This window comes from Cryptomeria japonica, chromosome 5, assembly GCF_030272615.1.
Source record: "Cryptomeria japonica chromosome 5, Sugi_1.0, whole genome shotgun sequence".
NCBI classification, from domain to species: Eukaryota; Viridiplantae; Streptophyta; class Pinopsida; order Cupressales; family Cupressaceae; genus Cryptomeria; species Cryptomeria japonica.
Window position 1 is genome coordinate 578,558,613 of NC_081409.1, and position 22,152 is coordinate 578,580,764.

Here is a 22,152-nt window from a genome sequence, read left to right on the forward strand (position 1 = left end):
CTTTGTGTTGATAGGGATACTTTGGTTGGAAAGTTATTTGCTTTTGAGCTTGAATAATTTGGTCCTCCTTTAGTAGCAAAGATTGAATCTGCTTTTCATGCATCTACATCATCAACTAGCAAGAGTAATTGGAAAGCCTTATATGCGAAAAAACTTGAGGAAATGAAGAAAGAAGATGAAGAGTTTGAGTAACTTGAAGCCCTATTTGCTAGAAGAGTACCTAAAGGTTCAGCGGGAAGTAAGTAATAGGAAAATCACCTTTTAAATGTTTTGCATGTAATAAGATAGGTCATTTTGCATCTAGATGTCCTGAGAGGAATTCAAGATTTGAGGAAAGAGCTAGAAGATCTTTTAAGCCTAACCATGATTATCAGAACAAGCATAAGTACAGGAGAAACAAATACAAATCATGATACTATGCGGATGAGGAAGGTGTGACTGATTCTGATGATGAACCGACACAAGATTTAGCTAGCGGATCTGGCAATCGAAAGGAATGGGTATTCTTGGCTATTAAGGAACATGCTCCAACACATGAAGAGAAGGACCTTGCTGCTAAAGTTGAAGACAAGGATGAATGGGTGATAGACAATGGATGTTCACATCATATGACTGAAGATAAAAGGAAATTTCTATCTTTGCAAGAATTTGATGGTGGTCTGGTTAGATTTGGAGATGACAAAGCATTCATGATCAAAGGAAGAGGAACTATATCATTGGATGGTAAGAATAATAGTGATAATGTTTATTATGTTGAAGGTTTAAGGCATAATATTTTGAGTGTAGGACAATTGGTAGATAAGTGATTTCAATTATAGTTCAAGGATGGAAAATGCAAGATCATTAACAGATCTAGATTGGAGATTGCAATCGGTACTCAGACTAAAGGTAACATCTTTCATTTGAACTCTTGTGAGAAGACATGTTTGATTACACAAATTGATGAGAGTTGGCTATAGCATAAGAGCTTGTGTCATGTGAATTTTGATTGCATTCTAAATGTTAGGATTCCCAAAGATACTTAGGGGGGGGTGAATCAGTATCTTGTCGGTTAATAAATTTTCTAAAAATTAAACAAATTGCATTCCAAAATAGTGTACTGATAAACCAAAAATAATGCAGTAAATAAGATCAATAACCACAACATAGAAAGCACACCATAACACAATATTTTTAATGAGGAAACCCGATGTGGGAAAAACCTCGGTGGGATTTGTGACCCACAATATTCACTCACTGGCCAATAAATGAATATTACTTACAATAGGGGCATGCACATGTAGGAAGGCCAACGGCCTAAAGCTCACTGCTTAATTACAAAAGGGAAGTCTCACTGACTTAGAAAAATTGATTATGCAAATCCAATATCATGTATTGCTTCGGTTCAGCATCTGCTATGCCAAGTTCAGTACCAGCTTAAGCTCATACAACTTCTATAAACCTTATTCCACAATCCGCCTTATTATTCACATGTTCACATCTGCCTATTACATTCCATACATACCCAAATGATCTACAAGATCTCATATTTATATATGAGTCCTAATACAGTTCACCTTGTTGGCTTACAAAAAGATTTTACAATTAAATACAAAATATAATAAGCAAATTCCTGTCGGCTGGGGTGTCGGTAATCATCTTTGCCGCTGCCTGTGTCAGTGTCATAGGATTGTAAAGTTACCATCAATGACAATACCTTCAATCACCTACAATTTCTCATTGGAGTGTGTATTTTCCAAAAATCTCCCCCTTTGGCATTGATGGCAACACTCATGAGAAAAAGTCAAAATTGTATCCAGAAATGTGTTGTCCAAAAAAATCTGTCAAAATTATGTGCTCCCTGTTGTTCTCAAAATCTGATTCCCCTTAAAAACCCTTATAATAAAATGATAAACTATGTCTGCAGAAGAGAGATCAAAGATAAGGAAACTTCAGAACAACATATGACAAGGTTTTACAACCATCTACACTTCAAACTTATCCAAAGTCCAGGCAGGTATACCTTATGTGAATTGACTTCACACTTTTAAAAGATAGATCCACAGTAAACCAGTCTGAAAACCAATGAATCCTATCACCTCAAAACTAACTGAAACAAAGAAAGAAAGTTGATAATCATGTTCAGTATTGACCTACAAGATATGTAAAAGATAACCACAATTAATACCAGTGCCTTATCCAGGCCACAGAGTCATCTGAATTTAAAAAATACTTCCACAATCAAATATCTCCACACATCCCATTACCTCGGCTTCTATAAAACCTTACATATGCCTAACATACATAAGAATTTACCCTCACCAAACTAAAATTCATTCATCAAATTCAAAATCTCCCACAAATAATTCACTGATAGAAATGCTTCATGCGTATTTAATTTCCCTCCTATTTCTATCCCCGAGACAAGCGATCTTCTTTGGTTAAAGAATGATCAGGTTGGAAAGAGATCAACGGCTCGTGTTGATTCGCAGTTGGGAGATGCATGAGTTCTACCTTCTATGAAATAGCAAAAAGGTGGTGGGCCTTGCTAAAGGTGGTAGTGAATGTGGTAGGTCTAGCTGGAAATGACAGAGCAATGACGAGGTGCTCAGTTGGCAGTTTGCAGTGGGCCCGAGCATGGTTATCGTAGAAAGGAGTAAAAAATGAGCAAGTTGTTTTGATCTAATGGCTTGCGTGAATTTGCAAAGATAAGATGCTAGCAATTTAACCTTAGCAAAGTGGCGAAAAGGCTGGTGGGCCCAAGGTACAGGCAGGGTAGGAAGCTAAAAGCAGATTAGGTCTGTTTTGATCTAATGGTTCATGTAGTTTCATGGCTACAAACCAAACAAAGAATAATGTTCGCAAAGTCATGAAAGACAGGTGGAGATCACATGGAGGCATGATGTGGCATAATAGCTACCACTTTTTGTAGAGCTCGATAGTGATCTGTCAGGTGACACATGGTTTTAAAAGTGGTTGAGGGCCCACCTAGGTGTAACCGGCAGTTATGTGGGAATAATAAAGATAGCACATGGCGGATCAAAGATGGAACCCAGAGTAGTTTCCAGGGCTAATGACTAACTGCCATGTGCCATTTTTCAACCGAAGAACAAGCGGGGTAACTAATTCCCAGACAAAGCGCCCACTTAAAAGGCATTCATCTCAAGATTGATCCAACGCTTCTTGTTGTTTCATGGCCCAAAATGCCCGCAACTTAACTTCAGTGAAATGGCAAAAAATTGTTAGCCATCAAAATAAGGTGTGGTTAGTAAGTAAAATTGACCATCCTGGTTGGAGTTAAAGGCCAGGTGATTTGAGTTTGATCTAACGCTTGGCGCGGCCTCGTGAAGGAAAAGTGAACGACTTTTAAAGTCCGCGAAGTGGCAAAAAGGAGGTAGAGCCTGGCTCTAAAGCAAAGAGATCAATGGAGATAAAAGTGATGTAAGTCCTCATGATCCAATGGCCAGCGTTGTTTCACAAAAGAAAAGAGCATAGGTTTTATGTTTTGCGAAATAGAGAAAGAGCGAAATAGAGGAAAGACTTAGAAGAATTATGACCCATTGGAGCCAATTTTGAATTCAATTTGGCGAATTCAATTCTAAAAAGAAAGTCGAAGCATGCGGAGTTAATTTCCAAAAAATTTAAATGCCAACTTGTCCTGTTGAGTCTGCATCAACTTGATTTCTAAATATTATTTCATCGAAGTTTGTTGTAGAGCGAATTATTGCAGGGCGATTTTCTTCAGGCAAATAATCAAGTTTTCTACGTTTTTCTTCATAACTCTTGGTTTGTTCTCAAATACTGTTGTGTGAATTACTTCATTAGAGGTCTGTGCTAGCTTCTAGTGGTATAATTGTTTGACTAGAATGGCACCCAGAAGAGAATTAATAGGGAAGGTGAATTACCAAGACTGAAATATCTGTGATGATTTTTTAGAACAATTAACCATGTCCACCAACACTGGGGCTAAGGCCAAAGAGCTACTACCCAAGAACCCTTGTCTAAAAATTAGAGATGGCCTCTATGATAAGGGTAATTGGTTGAGGGACCCTAAAATAGGATTGTCAGGCTTAGGACTATTCAAAGTTGGTTTTGGGCAGAGGAATTCCCCAGCTCCTTTGAATGGCATATGGGAACAGGATGTAGGAAAGCTTGTGGTCCCGAGTGTTTTTATGGATGTAGATCTATTAGCCTTGATTGCACAGAATTATGACCCTATGGCAAGATGCATCAGGAACATAAAGGGATCAATCTTGATTGAGATAAATGAAGATGAATTCAGGAAGGTGTTTAAACTCAGTGAATCTTCCAATTTTTTAGAGCCTATTGACTTTGAGTCACTAGACCAGGTGTACAACGCTCAAAGGGATCATCTCAGAAATGGCCCATTGAAAGAATTCTTTGTAAAGATAGGGGGGTTAACAATTGTAGGCCCTAGCACAATGGAACCATTCTCTATCAACTTATTTACTCTGAGAGATAAAGGTATGTATTGGGCATTATGCCAGATCTTTGGAGAGGATGCTGAAAAGAATATGTCAACCCATTATATGTTAATGATTGCACAAATTCTAAACACCTCCCTAGCAGTAACATTTGATTATTCCTCATACCTTGCTAATGCAATTCATAAAGGGCTAGTGGGAATCAAGAATGGTAAGGTGGATAGGCCATTCGGATGGTATTCCATGTTCATGCACACATTCTTGTTCAAGGGTGCTGATTACTTTTCGAAGGAAATGGACCTGATCAAGATAAAGGATAAAGAGGAGATGCCAGTGCAATTGTGGAGTACTATTCTATCTTGGGATAGAGAGGAGGCAAGTTATCTAAAATTTGATAGATGCTTTGCATCTAAAATTAGGATTCTTCTATGCAGAGAAAACCCTAGAATTCCTAAGGCTCTTTTGGAGTTTATCAGACCAAAGGAGTTTGCAGAGGATATCAAGATTGTTCACAATTGGGGAGACATGTATTTGTACCCTGTGTCTATTGTTTTTAGAGTGTTTGGATTTAGAGGAACCCCCTATTTACTACCCTATAAGGTCCCATTGAAGATAGGGATTGCAGAAGTTCTGAGACAAATTGGGGGAGTACAAGAAGCAGAGCTAACCAATAGAGGTAAAGGGACTATTTTCCCAACTATTACCATGGCTCACCATTTTGTGATCACTAAGGGTGGATGGAAACTTTTTGAATAATTCTTCAAGCCATATAGGCTATCTACTGCAGTGTCAAGATGTGCAGACCCCGAGGATTTTTTCAATGGCATGTTCAAAAAAAGAGCAGTGTGCAGAGGTAGGCCTCATCAATTTCGGTTCCCAGAAGATTTGATTAGAAATGAGTTCAGCCTAGATGAGAAGGAATTAAGGAAGGAGAAGTGGGTTGCATATAAAAAGCCCTTGATTTTATACATCAATTTGACACTAGCTATGATCCTCTCTCTAGCTTCAACCCATTTGAAGAGAAAATAAAGTTCATGATTTTTTATTTTGAAGATCTCATGCAAACTTTAAAAGAAAAGAGGGAAGCCATAATGCAAAATGATCCTGATAAGGCTAAGATGGTATTGGCTAAGCCTGCCTTTTCTAGAAATATCCCACCTAGTGACTATGTAATGCACAAAAGGTCAAGATACATTGTGATGATGGCAGTGATAGGTGAGCCTTCCACTTCAAAAGGGGAGAGGAAAATTGAAGATGTCATCAACATTCAGGATTCCCCTAAGAGGCAAAAAGTGGGAAAGGAAATTGAAACTGATGAGCCTCAATATTCTCCATCTCAGTCTCCTATCTATATTGGAGATGAACAACTTGTGGCTAAACAATTATTGCAGCTAGGGAGTCTCGATGAGATTGTCTACACCTCTAAGGAGACCCAAGAGGGGATGCCCAAAGAGCCACATACTGCTGAAATGGATTTAACTGATGGTGAGTTAAAAGGCCAAGAAATGGACCTTACTGTTAAGCAAGCTAGTGAAGAATTCCTAGATAATAGCAATTTTGTCACATCAGAAGCTTTTATGCAGTTTGTATGGAAGCAAAACATGGAGCAATTCAGGGTCAGATGTGAACAAAGGAAAAGTGAACAGCCTCTAAAAAATACAACCCAAATGGAGGAAGAGGTTAAGCAAGAAATGATGGAGTTCAAAGCCATCACTCCTTAGAAAGGAAGAGAGATGGTAACGAAGGTTAGTGTGTTGATTCTCCCTGAATGGGATATAGTTGATGCCTTAGTGCTTGATGCAGTAAGGAAAGAAACAAAGCCTATGGAAGGAGTGACATTTAGAAAGGATAATGTTGCTCTCATCATGTGGTCCCTAAAAAGAGATGAAAATAGAAAGAAAAGGGATACCTCAGATTCTAGCCTCTTAGGAGGCATGATAGTCAAAAGAGTCCAAGACACAGGGGTAGTAGAAGCTACTAGCACAGTACTAGAGATAGCAAAGTTTAATGTGGCAGTAGCAGAGAGAGAGGCACAAGAAAAGGCTAATCTCCAACTGAATTTGGAGACTGTTTTAAAAGCTTACAATGATATTAAAGAAGGAATAGCCAACAGGGACAGCATAATTGCTAGACTCCAGAGTCAATTGGTAGGTCAACATCATCCAAGTGAGTCTTCTACACTCATGATAGCCTCCTCTCTAGCAAGGCCCCCTCCTACTAGTCCCATCATTGAATGCCCCCCTTCACCTATGCCTTCTAGTTCCCAATTACTTGAAAATGTCCAACATGAGTTGGAAAAGTTGAAACAAGCTCAGACCTTGTATGCAAACAAATATGAGGAGAAGGTAAAAGCCGCCATTTTGAAGTTTGTTGAATCAATCAAAACCTCCAATGTGTACACAAATAAGAAGAGGATTCTTGAGATTTTGATCAAATTCAAATAAGAAGAAGCCACTTTGAAACCAATCCTGAATAAGTGGGTACCTAGAGGTAAGGAGTTAGAGCTCATGTTCTCCTCCCATGCAGATGTAGAAGAAAATGACAATCTTAGGTCCACATGTGAGTTTATAAAGGAGATGAATATTCTTTCAATGGAAGAAACATGTATAAAAAGAAAAGCCCAACTTTATAGAAAAGAATATTCAGATCATAAATTTGAAATGTTTCCAGGAGGTTTCATTGGTCTTGTTTAGCTAAAAGAAGAGAAGACTTGGTTAAAGGAGGTGGAACACAATTTGTCCTAAGGATCAATCAGATTATTAGTACTAATGACACATCCTTATTTGTCTAAATAATTGAGGAAATTAAAAAAGTGAAATCTCATTATGGTTTCATAGAAACAGAGATTGGGCATGTATGAGTCACTTGGAAGCGGCTAGAAGTTATGAAATAGAAGGTTGCTAGTTTTACTTGGCCTAGTGATGATGTGTATCAGGAGTGGAAAGATAAGTATATGGGATAGAAAGAAGATGCTTGAGAGCAGTTACAAGAGGGTGCAATAGAACAACAACAACAAGAAGCCGCAGATGCTGAAAAGGACCTATAACCGCTTCTTGGAAAAGGTTGTTGTTTGTAACAAACTTTCTTTTGAAAGGTCTGAAGCTTGTATGCATCCATGATATTATAAATGGATACCAGGACCTTCTAAAAAATGATTGCAAGAATTTGTAAGAAAACTCTGTAGAAATATATATGGGATTTTCTAGACTTATGGAGAATACTCTGAGTTTTGTAATATTTTCTCAAAATTAATATCAAATATACAGACTATCAACTTTCGAGCCTAAATTTTGTGTTGTCTTCTAGTCTACTTGCAAATATTTACTGTTTCCAAATAAGAGTAATCTAGGGTTATTCATTTGAGGATTGGATTGTAAGGTAGTCTTAATAGAGGCATTTCTTAGCTTTTCTCTCCAGGAAGGAAATAAAATACGCATGAAGCATTTCTATCAGTGAATTCTTTATGGGAGATTTTGAATTTGATGAATGCAGTTTAGTTTTATGAGGGTAAATTCTTATGTGTGTTAGGCATATGTGGGGTTTTATAGAAGCCAAGGTAATGGGATGTATGGAGATATTTGATTGTGGAAGTATTGTTTAAATTCAGATGACTATGTGGCCTAGATAAGGCACTGGTATTAATTGTGGTTATCTTTTACATATCTTGTAGGTCAATACTAAACATGATTATCAGCTTTCTTTCTTTGTTTCAGTTAGTTTTGAGGTGATAGGATTCATTAGTTTTCGGACTGGTTTACTGTGGATCTGTCTTTTAAAAGTGTGAAGTCAATTCACATAAGGTATACCCACCTGGACTTTGGATAAGTTCAAAGTGTAGAAGGTTGTAAAACCTTGTCATATGTTGTTCTGAAGTTTCCTTCTCTTTGATCTCTCTTTTGCAGACATAATTTATCATTTTATTATAAGGGTTTTTAAGGGGAATTAGATTTTGAGAACAACACTCTCCCTGAGCAGATGATCTCTTATGCCAATCATTTTTCTCATTCTACTACTCCCCCTTTGGCATCAAAGACAAATGTTGACAATTAATGTCAATTGAGTGTAGTTCTTGTCAGAATCCCTGTAACCGGTGGGTTACAATCTGATATAGATCCGCTAATCCAAAATTCAAGTTGTTAGTGAACCTCTCACTAACCTTCAATGTTGCTTTTGTCCTTTGGATTGTACTGGTGAGTATGTGCATTTTCTCTTCCACTGTCTTAAGTCCAAGAACAAGAGCCTCTGAAATCTCTTTTCTCAAGGAGATGAGGATGTCTAGTTTCAAACCTAGCCTACATTTGAGTTCCTTAGCCTTGTATTTTATACTTTCCTTTTTCTTCTCCAACTTCTCAATTTTCTCCTCAAATCTAGCTATCTCTTGTTCTATAACTAATATGGGTTCTAATGAACCAATGAGATTGTCATCTATATCATTTATTTCTTTTTGTACTATGTTGATTTCCTTGTCAATATCCATTGTCAGAAGATCAGTCTTGCAGGTGTCTCTGTACAGTTCCTTAAATTTCGTTAAAGTTTTGTTTAGTGCTAGTAGGAGGGTGTCAATGTGTTACGTGCACTTCTTTATTGTCCCTTCAAAGAATTTTTCTTTTTCCTTGTTCATTTTCTCATTGAATGTCTCCTCATTAATCTAATCAACTGTCAAAAGATTGTCTGTGATGTACTTAGACAATGTGTCTAGTTGACTCAAAGAATCTTTATTTTCCACATTGAACTTGGATGCAATCAGTTTCAATAAAGGAATTGTGTCATCAATAGCCTTATATGCCTATGCATTACACTCTGTGATTTTCTTAATGGAATCCAATAATACCTCTATTACATTTGTCAGTCTGAATTCTGTTAAGGAGGAACTAGATGAATGTCCAACTACCTTAACAATCTACAGTCTGCCGGTGTGAGTAACCTCTTTGCTTATGTTGACCTCTGGTAGGTTGGTTTGAGTCTACATTTCTACTAGAAAAGGTTTGGGTTTCTCAGCTGTTGTCTGTGGCACAATCTCTGTCTAAACCTTTTCCTCTTCATGTTTCTCAAAATGTACCTCTATCGGTTTCTCTGTGCTTTCCACTACGAGTTTCTTTGATGGTGTCTCAGTGTTAACTACTGTTTTTCTATATGTACCTCTGAAATGTCTATTACCGGTATCTCAATAGATTTATCAGTAGCCGATTGCTCAGTAGGTTTTTCAGTGTGTATATCAGTGGTATCTGTCTTTCCAGTATCTAGGGGATCAGTTGATTGTTCAATATGTGTTTCAATCCCAATCTCAACATTTCCAACTGTATCCTCAACATTTGTCTCAATTGCAATGTTTTCTATCGATGGCTTAGTTGCCACATCTCTCTTCTCAGTTAGTTCCTTATCAACCACAATGTTGACTTCTTGTGTGTCAATATTCATGGTATACAACACCTCTGAATCGGGATTAGGATCATCATGTGTAGTTTCCATACTCTCCACATTATCTGTTACTGGTGGTGTATCAACAGTTTGTGTCATTGGAGTATCAGAAGGAGGTGGGGGCAAGTTATCTATTACTTTTATGCTCGGAGGACCACCTACCTTGCCTTTACCTTTATCTTTTTCCTTTTGATAAACTCTGAAAGTCTTTAGTCATTTAAGTTCTTCTTTCTTTTCCTTCTCTACAAAGAAGATATCCCATTTGTCTGATGTCTCTTCAGTGATCACATTTACTCTGCTAGCCATTAATTCTACATGTTGGTGACCGGTGGAAAATACAGTCCTGTTTGCTTCACTTATCAGTTCATCAATCTCTTATGTTGATCTTACTGGGTGAATTGCAAGTAATTTCTCTATCTTTATCTTCTTTTCCAGTTCAACAATCGCTAACCTTTTTGCATCTAACCTTCTATACAAGTCACTAGGTAGATCATCTACAACTTCTATCAAAAATTTCTTATAAATATCTAAGTGTAGAATAACATTGTTTTCTATGCTTTCCTTTTCTTCATTAGTGAAAGTGTTATACAACTTGCTAACATTTAAAAAGTTACCATCTTTAGTTATTTCATTCAAAAGGTTGTCTAAGGGAGGGACAACTTGCTTTTCCTTTTTCTTCCTGGGTGTTATTTTCTTTGCCGGAGGCCTTATTGCCTGTTGTTTTTGTCTTGTTCTCTTCGGAGCGGGTGATGGTATTGGTGAGGGTTTTCTTTTTCTTTCTACCCTTTTAAATTTAGTCGATATTTTATTGTCAGAGGAGGTACCAACCAGTGAAAGATGTGTTTTCAGTTGTAGTCCTTCCAATTCACTTTCCTTAATACCAATTTTATTCAATATATCTTCCTTGATTTATTTTGCCTGTCTAGTTGCCTTTCTAAATATTTGTTCTATTTTCTTTATTCATTTCTGTGATTGAACTTTTCTTTCAATAGTTTCTGCATTTCCAAATACTTCTTCTATTGGTTCTTTAGGGGCTTCTAGAAGTGTTTTTGCATAAGTTTCTATTATGTTTTCATCTACCTCATAACCCATCTCTGTAACCCAAACTGTCCTTGGAACCACTGCCTCCATCCATATTTCATCCTTCTTTATAAAAAAACATATCTCTTTTTGATATTTATCAACTATGGATTGAGATAGTCTTTCCCTATTTTTCATTCTAGCCTTCAGTGCTTGAAAGTGTTCAATTATGTTCTTCTCCCTGTCATCTCCCATGTTATTAATAATATCCAAAAGTTGTTTTCCTACCAGTATGTCAAATCTAAAATCCTTTCTACCAATACTGGGAGCTTCCTTGGTGATATATAGCAATAGACATACAAGTAGGTTACCAAATCTGAATGTGCCTTTCTTGTCACCCTTAATTTTCTTCAAATTGTCTATTAGCTCATCTTTTAACCATTCACATATGTCAATCTTTGCCTTACTGTTTACTAAGTCATAAGCAGTCTTGATACATAAACTAGAAACAAAGTTTAATCTGTTGGCATGTGTATCTTTGTATACAAGAATCATGCTAATGAATCTTACATTGATATCCTTTACATCATGGACTCTTAAGGATCTCTTGTCATAGGTTGCACTGGTTAGGGTCATTACAATGTCTTTTGGAACCTTTTTAGTCTTGTCAGGCTTGCTACTGGTGGAAGGTAAGCCTGTCACTATCCTAACTGCTTCTTTTGTTATCTTATGAATGGAATCTAGCCCAAAGAACTCCCCATGAACTCTGCTCAATACAATCCTTATAACCTCTTTGGGAAAATCGGGAATGCTAAGTATCTCCACAAAACCTAGGGTTTCAATTATCTTGTGTTCCGGTTTTACATTACCATTTTCATCACATATTACTGTCCTATACATGTTCATAATCTCATCAACACCTAGTTCTTCAATATAACAATGTATGTAAATTCTAGGATCCTCAACATAAGCAACTCCTTTGGGTATTTTAGAAAATGCTCCTAGGGTATCATCCTTCTTCTCTATTTCGAGAATGATTTTAAATATGGGCCTAGGGCATTTAATCACTTCAATTACTGTAGGGTTTGCAATGAATTCAGGTGTAGAGGAGGAATCCATTGTATAAATACCTTAATTTGCCTTTAGGTTTGAATGCTTGAATGATTTTCTTCACTTCTCATTGTGGATGCCTTCACTCGGGTTTTTCGTGCTCTAAGGAAATTTGAATGCTCGGTGAATGAAAAAGAGTGAAAAATAATTGCTTTATAATGTCATTTCCTTCAACTACCACATTAAATGCCTGTCGGTTAAGTGAAACTTAACACATCTACTGGTAAAGAAGTAATTCAACTTCTCACCATCAACCAAGGGTAAACTAGCATGTTTTTCAATTTTTTGCCATACCCCCAAGGGATTTCTTTTCAGTTAGATGAAGAATTTCCTATTGGTGGAGTGATACTTTGTTCTACTAGTGAAGGAATAGCTTCATTAACATTCTGATCTGACTTTCTAATCCATTGTTTTGAAAATTCTTGCTTTACTTCTTCAACCTTCTCTTCACCTTTCAAACTGGGTTCTTTGTTATTTGTCGATGATGCGTTACTTCTACAAAATTTTGCAATATGTCCAATCTTGTTACAAGCATAATAGGTCACATTATTTTTCTGAATAGCTTTTCCATATCCTATGCCGGTATGTGTTCTGCATTGATTAGATAAGTGTCCAAACCTTCCACAAACATAACATCTTACATTCATTCTGTGATTTTCTAAATTATGACCAATTTTGTTGCATTTAGAACATTTACCTGTGGGTGCATTGGTGTTCTGATAGTTTCTAGATCTACACTAATTTTCTCTATGACCATACTTGTTACAGTTAAATAATTTCCCATTAAATTTGTAGGCATTAGGTTGTCTTACCAGTTTATTGTGATTGTGATTGTTTGCAGTACCGAAGCTTTCACCAACTTCAAAGCCGAGACCATTAGTATCTCCATTAGGTTTCTCATTTTTTAGCATGTCATCAAGTTCTTCTGAGCTTTTCTTGAATTTCTCCTTGTGTTGATTTGCAGTAGCCAACTCATTTTCTAAGAAATCTTTATGTCTCATGAGTTTAGTTTTATCATGCTCTAAGTGAATCATATCAGTCTTCAACATATCATTTTCATGACTGAGTCTTAGATTTTCATTTCTAGTATCATTGATTCTCCTAGTGAAGTCATCTTCATTCTTCTTTTGGTCTTCAATGTCTTTACAAAACCTCATAATCATATCTTGCATCTCATTCCTCAAGGTCATGTTTTCTTGCTCCATCTTGCTTACAAGATCATTAAGAGTTTCTTTTTCATCATCATCACTCTATATCTTCTCATGAAGTTCTCTTCTTTTTTTCCTAGCAATAGTGATATTTTCTTGAAGTCCTTGAATGATTTCCTGTGCAGCCTTCAGATCATCTTCAAGTTTCATATTTTTCAACTTTTCTGTATCATAATCTACAAGAGTTGTTTCCAATTTTGCTTTCTCAAGTTTTCCATCTGTAATGGTGTCAAAATATTCCTCAAGTTGTTAGACTTTTGAAAATAGAGGACCGGGCTCTGATACCAATTTTTACAATTCCCAAAGATACTGAGAGGGGGGGGTGAATCAATATCTTGCCGGTTAACAGATTTTCTAAACTTATTAAACAAATTGCATTCCAAAACAGTGTACCGGTAAACCAGAAATAATGCAGTAAATAAGATCAATAACCACAACATAGAAAGCACACCATAACACAATATTTTTAATGAGGAAACCCGATGTGGGAAAAACCTCGGTGGGATGTGTGACCCACAATATTCACTCACTAGCCAATAAATGAATATTACTTACAATAGGGGCCTACACATGCAGGAAGGCCAACTGCCTAAAGTTCATTGCTTAATTACAAAAGGGAAGTCTCATTGACTTACAAAAATGGATTATGCAAATCTAATATCGTGTACTGCTTTGGTTCAGCATCTGCTATACCAGGGTCAGTACTGGTTTAAGCTCATACAACTTCCATAAACCTTATTCCACAATTTACCTTAGTATTCGCATGTTTGCATTTGCCTATTACATTCCATACTTACCCAAATGATCTACAAGATCTCATACTTATATATGAGTCCTATTAGAGTTTGCCTTGTCGAATTACAGAAAGATTTTACAATTAAATATAAAATATAATAAATAAAATCATGTCGGCTGGGGTGCTAGTAATCATCTTTGTTGTTGCCATTGTCGTTGCCTGTGTCGATGTCGTAGTATTGTAAGGTTGCCATCAATGACAATACCTTCAATCACCTACAATTTCTCATTGGAGTGTGCATTTGCCAACAATAAAGATCAGTTCCACTAAGGCTGTTAGAGATATACCTAAGATTGTGAAGCCCTATAATTTGGAATGTAAGGAATGTCAAATGGAAAAGTAGGTCACAAATTATTTTAAGAGTATAGAAGACAAATCTAATGATGTTCTTGATCTTATATAGACTGATTTATGTGGTCCCGCTAGAATAAAAAGTTTTCAGGGTGATAGATATTTCATGCTAATCATTGATGACTATTCTAGAATGATGTGGGTTACTTTTCCAAGAGAGAAATATGAAGCATTTGAAAAATTTAAGATCTTTAAAGCTAAAGTTGAGACAGAGATAGGGTTGAAGATTAAATGCTTAAGGTTTGATCAGGGTGATGAATTCACATCTAGTGAATTGAACAGTTATTGTGAGAAGCATGGCATAAGGAAACAGTTGTCTACACCCTAGACACCTCAACAGAATGGTGTTGTCGAAAGAAAGAACATAACTATCTTGGATGCGACTAGAACTATGATGATAGAATCTGATCTACCTCATATATATTGGAGAGAAGTTGTTAGCACAGTGGTGTACACATTCAACAAAGTTCACATCAAAGGAGACACAGGTAAGACACCTTATGATTTATGGTTTGGTCATACACCTACAGTTAAGTATTTCAGAATCTTTGGTAGTAAATGCTATATCAAAAGAGATAATTTCATTGGAAAGTTTGATCCTAGATGTGATGAAGGGATATTTCTTGGTAATTCTAATCAAAGAAAAGCATATTGATGTTATAACAAAAAATTATAGATAATTGTGGAGAGTGCTAATGTCAAGGTGGATGAGCAGTACAGAGGTCAAATCAGAACTTATGAGAAAGAATCGAAAGTGGAGTTGATCATAACTGAACTAATAGCACCTATACCGGAATAGAATGTTGAACCAATTACTCCAGAAGTACCAGAAAATTCAACAGTAACTAAAGATCAGAGCAGGGAAACATAAAGTTAGAAGACTCCTAGGTATGTAAGGTTAAATCATTCAGAAGATCAGATCATTGGAGACAAGAGCAAAGGAGTAATGAAAAGAAGGTTGGCAGCTAAAGACATATGTTTAATTTCTCAAGTTGAACCGGCATCAGCAATTGAACCATGTAAAGATGAATGTTGGATGAAATATATGGAAGAGGAATTAGATCGGATAAAAAAGAAAAATACATGGACTTTAGTTCCCTAGCCTAAAAAATAAGAATATTATTGGGACTAAATGGGTCTTTAGGAACAAATTGAATGAAGATGGACAATTTGTGAGGAATAAGGCTAGATTGGTATGCAAAGGATATTCTCAAAAGGAAGGAATTGATTATGATGAAACTTTTTCTCTGGTAGCTAGGATTGAAGCTGTGAGATTATTTCTTTCTTATGTTGCACATAAGAAATAAAAGATTTATGAAATGGATGCCAAGAGTGCATTCCTGAATGGATATCTTGAAGAGGAAGTTTATATTAAGCAGCCTGATGGATTTTCACTTTCAGATGACAAAAACATTTGCAAGTTAAGGAAAGCTTTATATGGATTGAAACAAGCCCCTAGAGCTTGGTATGCTAGATTGGACAAATATTTTTTGAAGCTTGGTTTCATTAAAAGTAATGTTGATAGTAACTTGTATTATAAGATCACTGATGATGACATATTGATTATTGAGGTCTTTTTTGATGATATCATTTTTGGAGGTGAGGATAGGTTTGTATGGAATTCTCTAATAATATGAAGAATGAATTTGAGATATCTATGATTAGGGAGATAAAAAAAATTCTTAGGTTTGCAGATTACTCAGACTGATAAAGGTATTTTCATCTGTCAAACTAAGTGTGCTAGAGAGTTTTTGAAGAAATTTGGTATGAAAAAATCTAAACTGGTTGGTACTCTTATGGTTACAAGTGAGAAATTGACAAAGAAAGATGTATCAACTCTAGTAAATCCTACAAGGTATAAATTTATGATTGGAGGATGATTATATTTGACTCAGACTAGACCAGATATAATGAATGTAGTTTGTATAGTTTCAAGATATCAAAGTGATCCTAGAGAGAATCATGAGAGTGCGGTGAAAAGGATTTTTCAGGTATCTACAAGGAACAACTAAGTATGGTTTGTGGTATCCTAAAGATGATGACTTTACACTATGTGCATATAACGATGCAGAGAGCACATATGGTGGAGCTTTCTTTCTTGGAAAGAAACTTGTTTCATGGATCAACAAGAAACAGTCATGTACTTCTTTATCTACTGCTGAAGCTAAGTATGTTGCTACTGCTACTAATTGTACACAAGTTCTATGGATGAAGCAAATGTTGAAGGATATAATGATAGATTGCAATGAACCGGTAGTTATTCACTGTGATAACTTTGTTGCTATTGACATATCAAAGAATTTGGTATTTCATTCTAAGACAAAGCACATATCAATCAAGTATAATATTTTGTAGGAGAAGGTGGAAGCAAATGAAGTTAGACTGGTTTATGTGAACACTAAAGAGTAGATTGCAGATATCTTCACTAAACCTTTTCCTAAGGAATCATTTGAGTAATTCAGAGACAGATGGGGAGTTTATGCCCCTCCCATATAGAATTGAGTGATGTGGATTGGCATCAGTTTGGCATGCATTTATCAGAGCTATCATTCATTCTGGATTGATGTGTTGGTGCTACTACTCAGGGGGAGTAGACAGTTGTGTGGTTTAGAGGATTTATGATTTTTCTTTGATGTTTATGTCAAATTTATGTCATTAATGTCAAAGGGAGAGAGATATATATGTAAAAAATAGAGCTTAACAAATATATCAATCAAATGGGAGAGATCAGAGCTTAACAGAGATATATTTCACATGGAGAGTTTGGTTTATTGGTTCAGAACTTCATTGTCATATCACTTTGAGGAGATTGTTGGTTGTCTTCCTCTAGGGGAGGCTTATTTGTATTTCTTGGTACTTGGATGTTTTTCACATCTAGTGTTGCCATCAATGCCAAAGGGGGAGATTATTGGCAATTTGGACGAATTGATTATGTGTTGCATTGATGTAAACATTAGTTATTTTGTTGTCTACTGACTTCTGGTAGAGTGGTTGGACTTTGATGTTGACCTAGAGACTCTTCTCTGGTATGCTCTGGTTTGTGGAATTAGTTTGGATTGGTCATTCATGTGTTCCTACTGCATTTCACGGTCTGTTGCTTTAGGACTTGATGATTTGGAAGCTATTATTTGTTCTAGTAAGCCTTCTGGTTACTAGTAAGGGTTTTACCAGTAGAGCTTTATTGAAGATATTTTGATGCACTTGATAAGTGGTATTGGTGCAGCTTCTAGAAGGTTATCAGGATGTTCATTATCTTGTTCATGTTCCAGTTTATTGGTGGTCTTGCATTTGGCTTATGGTGACCTATTTTGGGTTTGGTGCTATCTAGGTTATGGACCGGTTTGTGTAACGTATTGGTTGATGCTCCTGATGCATTACCAGTTGGATTTATTGATTAATTCATGTTGTTTTGGTCTTAGGCCGACTTGGTTTATCATTAGTTTGTGGGATTATGTAATAGATTTATTGTATTATCTTTTAGGTGGTCGATCTAATTATTTAGGTCTTGGGTTGGTATATATATGATGTAAGATCTCTTTGTAGATCATGGTCATGGGTTATGGGATTCTTTGTATGTAAATAAGGTTGTAATCATATGCAGAGGTTGTGGTTTATCATATATGATCGAATTGGGTTTGTGAAAGAGGTTTAAGACCTGTGGTATTGAGCTTAACCAGAATTGTACTCAGGCATAGGAGATGTTATTCTTATAATTCACTCATCTTTCTGAATTGTAGTCTAGATTTCTTTTGTAGCCAATGAGGATCCTTTTATTATGAGCAATGTGTTCTAGGTTGTTGGCCTTCCTGTATGTGTAGGCCCCTCTCTTTGTAATCACATACTTACTACATAAGTATTATCTGAATGTGCATAGGCTTCCCACCATGGTGTTTCCCTTTACCAGATTTTCCACGTACAATTGGTGTTATGTGATTCATGTTGGTGCTTAACTATAATATTGGCTATTCCAGTATTTGGTTTATGCATTGTGATAGAAGGTTTTGTGTGATTAAAGTTTCATAACTTGTTGACAACTGATTCAACTTCCCCCCCCCTCTCAATTGTACATTGTTTATCTGAGATATCTAACATTTTCACAGTAGGGTTTGTGACCTTTCACAACCCTAGCTTCTCACCTAAATTCAGTGTGGATCCTGCTCAATGCATATCTTACCCACTCCTTTTCATCAAAAGTTGGAAAGTTCACAAATTGGGTGAAACCCTTTTTCTTCAATTGTGCAAATTTTGGCATAGGATTGCCAATATCATCCATGATTGTGTCAATATACATGTCCAAGATGTCTCCTGAGTTGGTTTCTTCAATTTCACAGTAAATATAAGCTCGAACATCATCGACATGCAAGACTACATGTGAAACGAAGGAAAATGCTCCAACCAGGTCATCTTCCATCCAGGTCATCTTCCATCCAGGTCATCTTCCATGGACTTGTAAGGGTTCTTCTTGAATACAGGACGGGTCTTATCCCTAACCTCAACCACTACTAGAGTAGCAATGGAAGATGCAGATGCCATTTTAAAATCTCAAAAAATCAAACTCAGAAAATGCCCTTCGAGAAATACCTTAACCAATTGTTGGATTCCCTAAATCGCTTTGTCCGATTTCTTTTATCTTTTTGCTCGCCTTTTTCTTCAACTCAAAAACACTATTTGCAAAGTAAAGAATGATTCTCATAATTGCCTTTTTAACTTTTCAAACCCTAATTTCATTTTAAAATAAAAGCACCTCAAATATTCAACCAGATGCACTGCTCCTCTATTGGATGTCAAAATCAACCATTTGAGTTTCGAATATCAACTACGATTTGTAATCCATCCACTACATATCTCATCAAGGGGTACTGGAAGATTTGCATTGATTTGCCTCTCCCTAAGGCCAAAAGCCCTAGTTACCAAATGAAGATTTTGCACCGGATTCAGGTATAGATCCATTATATACCTTAGATTCATCCTTCTTTACCCACATCTTATTTTGATCTTTGATCTCATCAACTTTTTCCTTTCCCTTTTCATCTAATTTGTTCTTGTCAACCGGAGTATTATTTTTGCTTCAACAGAATTTTGCAATGTGACTAGTTTTGTTGCATGCTCTGTAAACAATATTATTCTTCATAGGTCTAAAGTTTGTCTGGTTTTGTCTTGTCCTGTACTGGTTAGAGATATGTCCAAACATTCCATAGGCACAGCATCTTTTGTTTTGAAAGTTATTTATTACTGCTCTACACACATTTGACTTGTGTCAAAAATTATTTCATATGAAACACTAACCAGTAAAGGTAGAAACATTATTCATATTTTTCATCATATTATCATTGTTCATCATTCCATTATTCATCCTACTTCTGCATTGATTTGCCATATGACCAAATTTTTTGCACATAAAACATCTACCATTGAATTTATGAGCATTAGGATGTCTTACTAGAGTATTCTTTCTCTTCTTCTAATCAGGTTTAGAATTGCCTTGTCCAGATCCGAAGGATTCACCTTTCTCAACCCTTAGGCCTTGCATATCCTTTCCATGTCTTTGACTTTCCAGCATCTCATCATCTTTCTAAACAAGCTTTGAATTTTTCTTTGTATTCATTAGCAATAGCAAGTGCATCCCTCAAGGTAGCAACTTTTCTTTCAAGTTCTTGACCATTGTTCCTTGATTGTGTCAATTCAAGCTTCAACTGATCATTCTCAAAGGTAAGCCTGAAGCATTCATCATCTCTTTCCTTCAATGATTGTCCCAGATTCTCTTCATTCTTCTTATGGTCCTCAATCTCCTTAGTCAGTCTCATCATAATGGATTACATCTCATTCTTCAAACCAGCATTCTCTCTCTCGAGCTTGTTAACCTCATCAGCTTTATCCTAGTATTCCATGATTTGATCTTCTTTCTCCTTCAACTTGTCCATTAATTTCTTCCTCTTTTCTCTATAGATATTTTCTTGATCCTTTATCTCACTAATGAATTCATCAACGAAATTCAAATTTTTCTTCAAGGTACAAACTTCACTTCTAGCTACATCAAGATCCTCAAGTGCCACATTTAGGTGTCTCTAAAAACTTGAATCCATTGAATCAATCTCCTAGATCATCATCAAGCGGTTAAGCTTCCTCAAAGGAACTAGGCTCTAATACCAATTGTTAGAATCAGATATCACTGAGAGGTGGGGGGCGAATGAGTGGTCTACTAGAAATTAAAACCATAAACTTATTCTTTATCAACTGGTTAACAATGCATAACAGATAAGAACATAAACATGCAACAATAAATACACAAATCCACAACACCAAAAAATCTGTTAGACACAATGCACCACTGAGAGGGGGTGAATCAGTGTTTGTCAATCTTTTCCCTTTGACTATCCCATGTATGTATACCGGTCATCATCCTAATACCAAGTGGGTTTACTGGTAAGATAAATCAAGACAATGCAATGCAAGCATACACAAGGGCACATTCCATAACACCACTATATATGAGGAAACCTCAAGATGGGAAAAACCTCGGTGATAAATGCTACTGGAGTCTACTTATCCAATCTAGTGTCACAATGAAACACTTTGGTTACAACATTTAGGGCACCAACCCAAGGAGTACCACTCCTACAGTTTATGCGAACCAACCAAAAGGAGCTACAACCCCTATTGTTTATGGGCACCAACCCAAAGGAGCTACAACCCCTACACCGAGCACCAACCTAGTGATCTTCAAAGAATCATTATCAAATACAAAAGTAATAACCTATTACAAGTGAATCTTGCAACCACTACATATAATCTCTCTACTGGTATCACCCCTTCTTTGCCTTACCGGTTCTCTACTCTTCCTGTCACTCTGTCTCTCTTTAGCTTTATGTTGGATCACTATCTTCTGCTCTCTGATGCACTCTTTTGTTGCTCTTCTCTACCAGTTTGGTCATCGTCGGTATACTTCTCTCATAGACTTACTTGCAGACTACCAGTTCCTCACTAGTGTCAGTTGATCCTCTCAACCTGATTCTCACTCGCACACACTCAGTCTCTTTTCCGATACTTGTTGAGCACTTAAATGATTTTCTCTCATATGCAGAAGCAACACTCTCCCCTTCAGTAGTCCCAAACAATATCTTTGGCTCGCATACATATAGCTAGATTTTCCCACCAAGAGCAACATTCAAACTTCGTGCCTTAGGGTTTCTCATCTGATCTCGAGGCATATCGAATCCAATCAAATTTAATTTGATTTGATCTCCAAGACATCTATCTACACATCACCACCATTAACATGCCTTCCAATACACATTCTTTAAACTTAGCAAACACGGCCCTGTATATCGAATTGCATATGTCAAAACATCGTTAATATCTCTGTTATTTCCTTCTCGAGGTCCTCCTACAATCTGATTTTCTTGCTTTGATTCAGGTGCCAACTACTCCCTGATCTTTCTCTATCGTTCACTCTTTCTCAAGTTGCCCTCTTCTGATCCGATCCACAAATTATAAGATCCATATTAAATGCACACCTGTAGAAACACCTATCCCTACATCGCACTTCATCGACCTCTGCGAGCTTGCCACTTCATTTCCACGTGGAACCTTTGTCAACATCCACCTTAGCTTAGGTTGCCATGTCAGTTTGGCAACATTCACCATCACACAACCAGCTCACTGACTTAGGGCCAGTTCAATCTATGAGCAACCGACAAAACTCCATATCGGTGCAAACCCTTGTCGGTATATTCAACATGTTATCTGACAACATACACTACACTGGGAACCTAACTTCAGCTCTGGTGGTTTGTGATCTCTCTGACACTCTGTCTCTTTATTACAA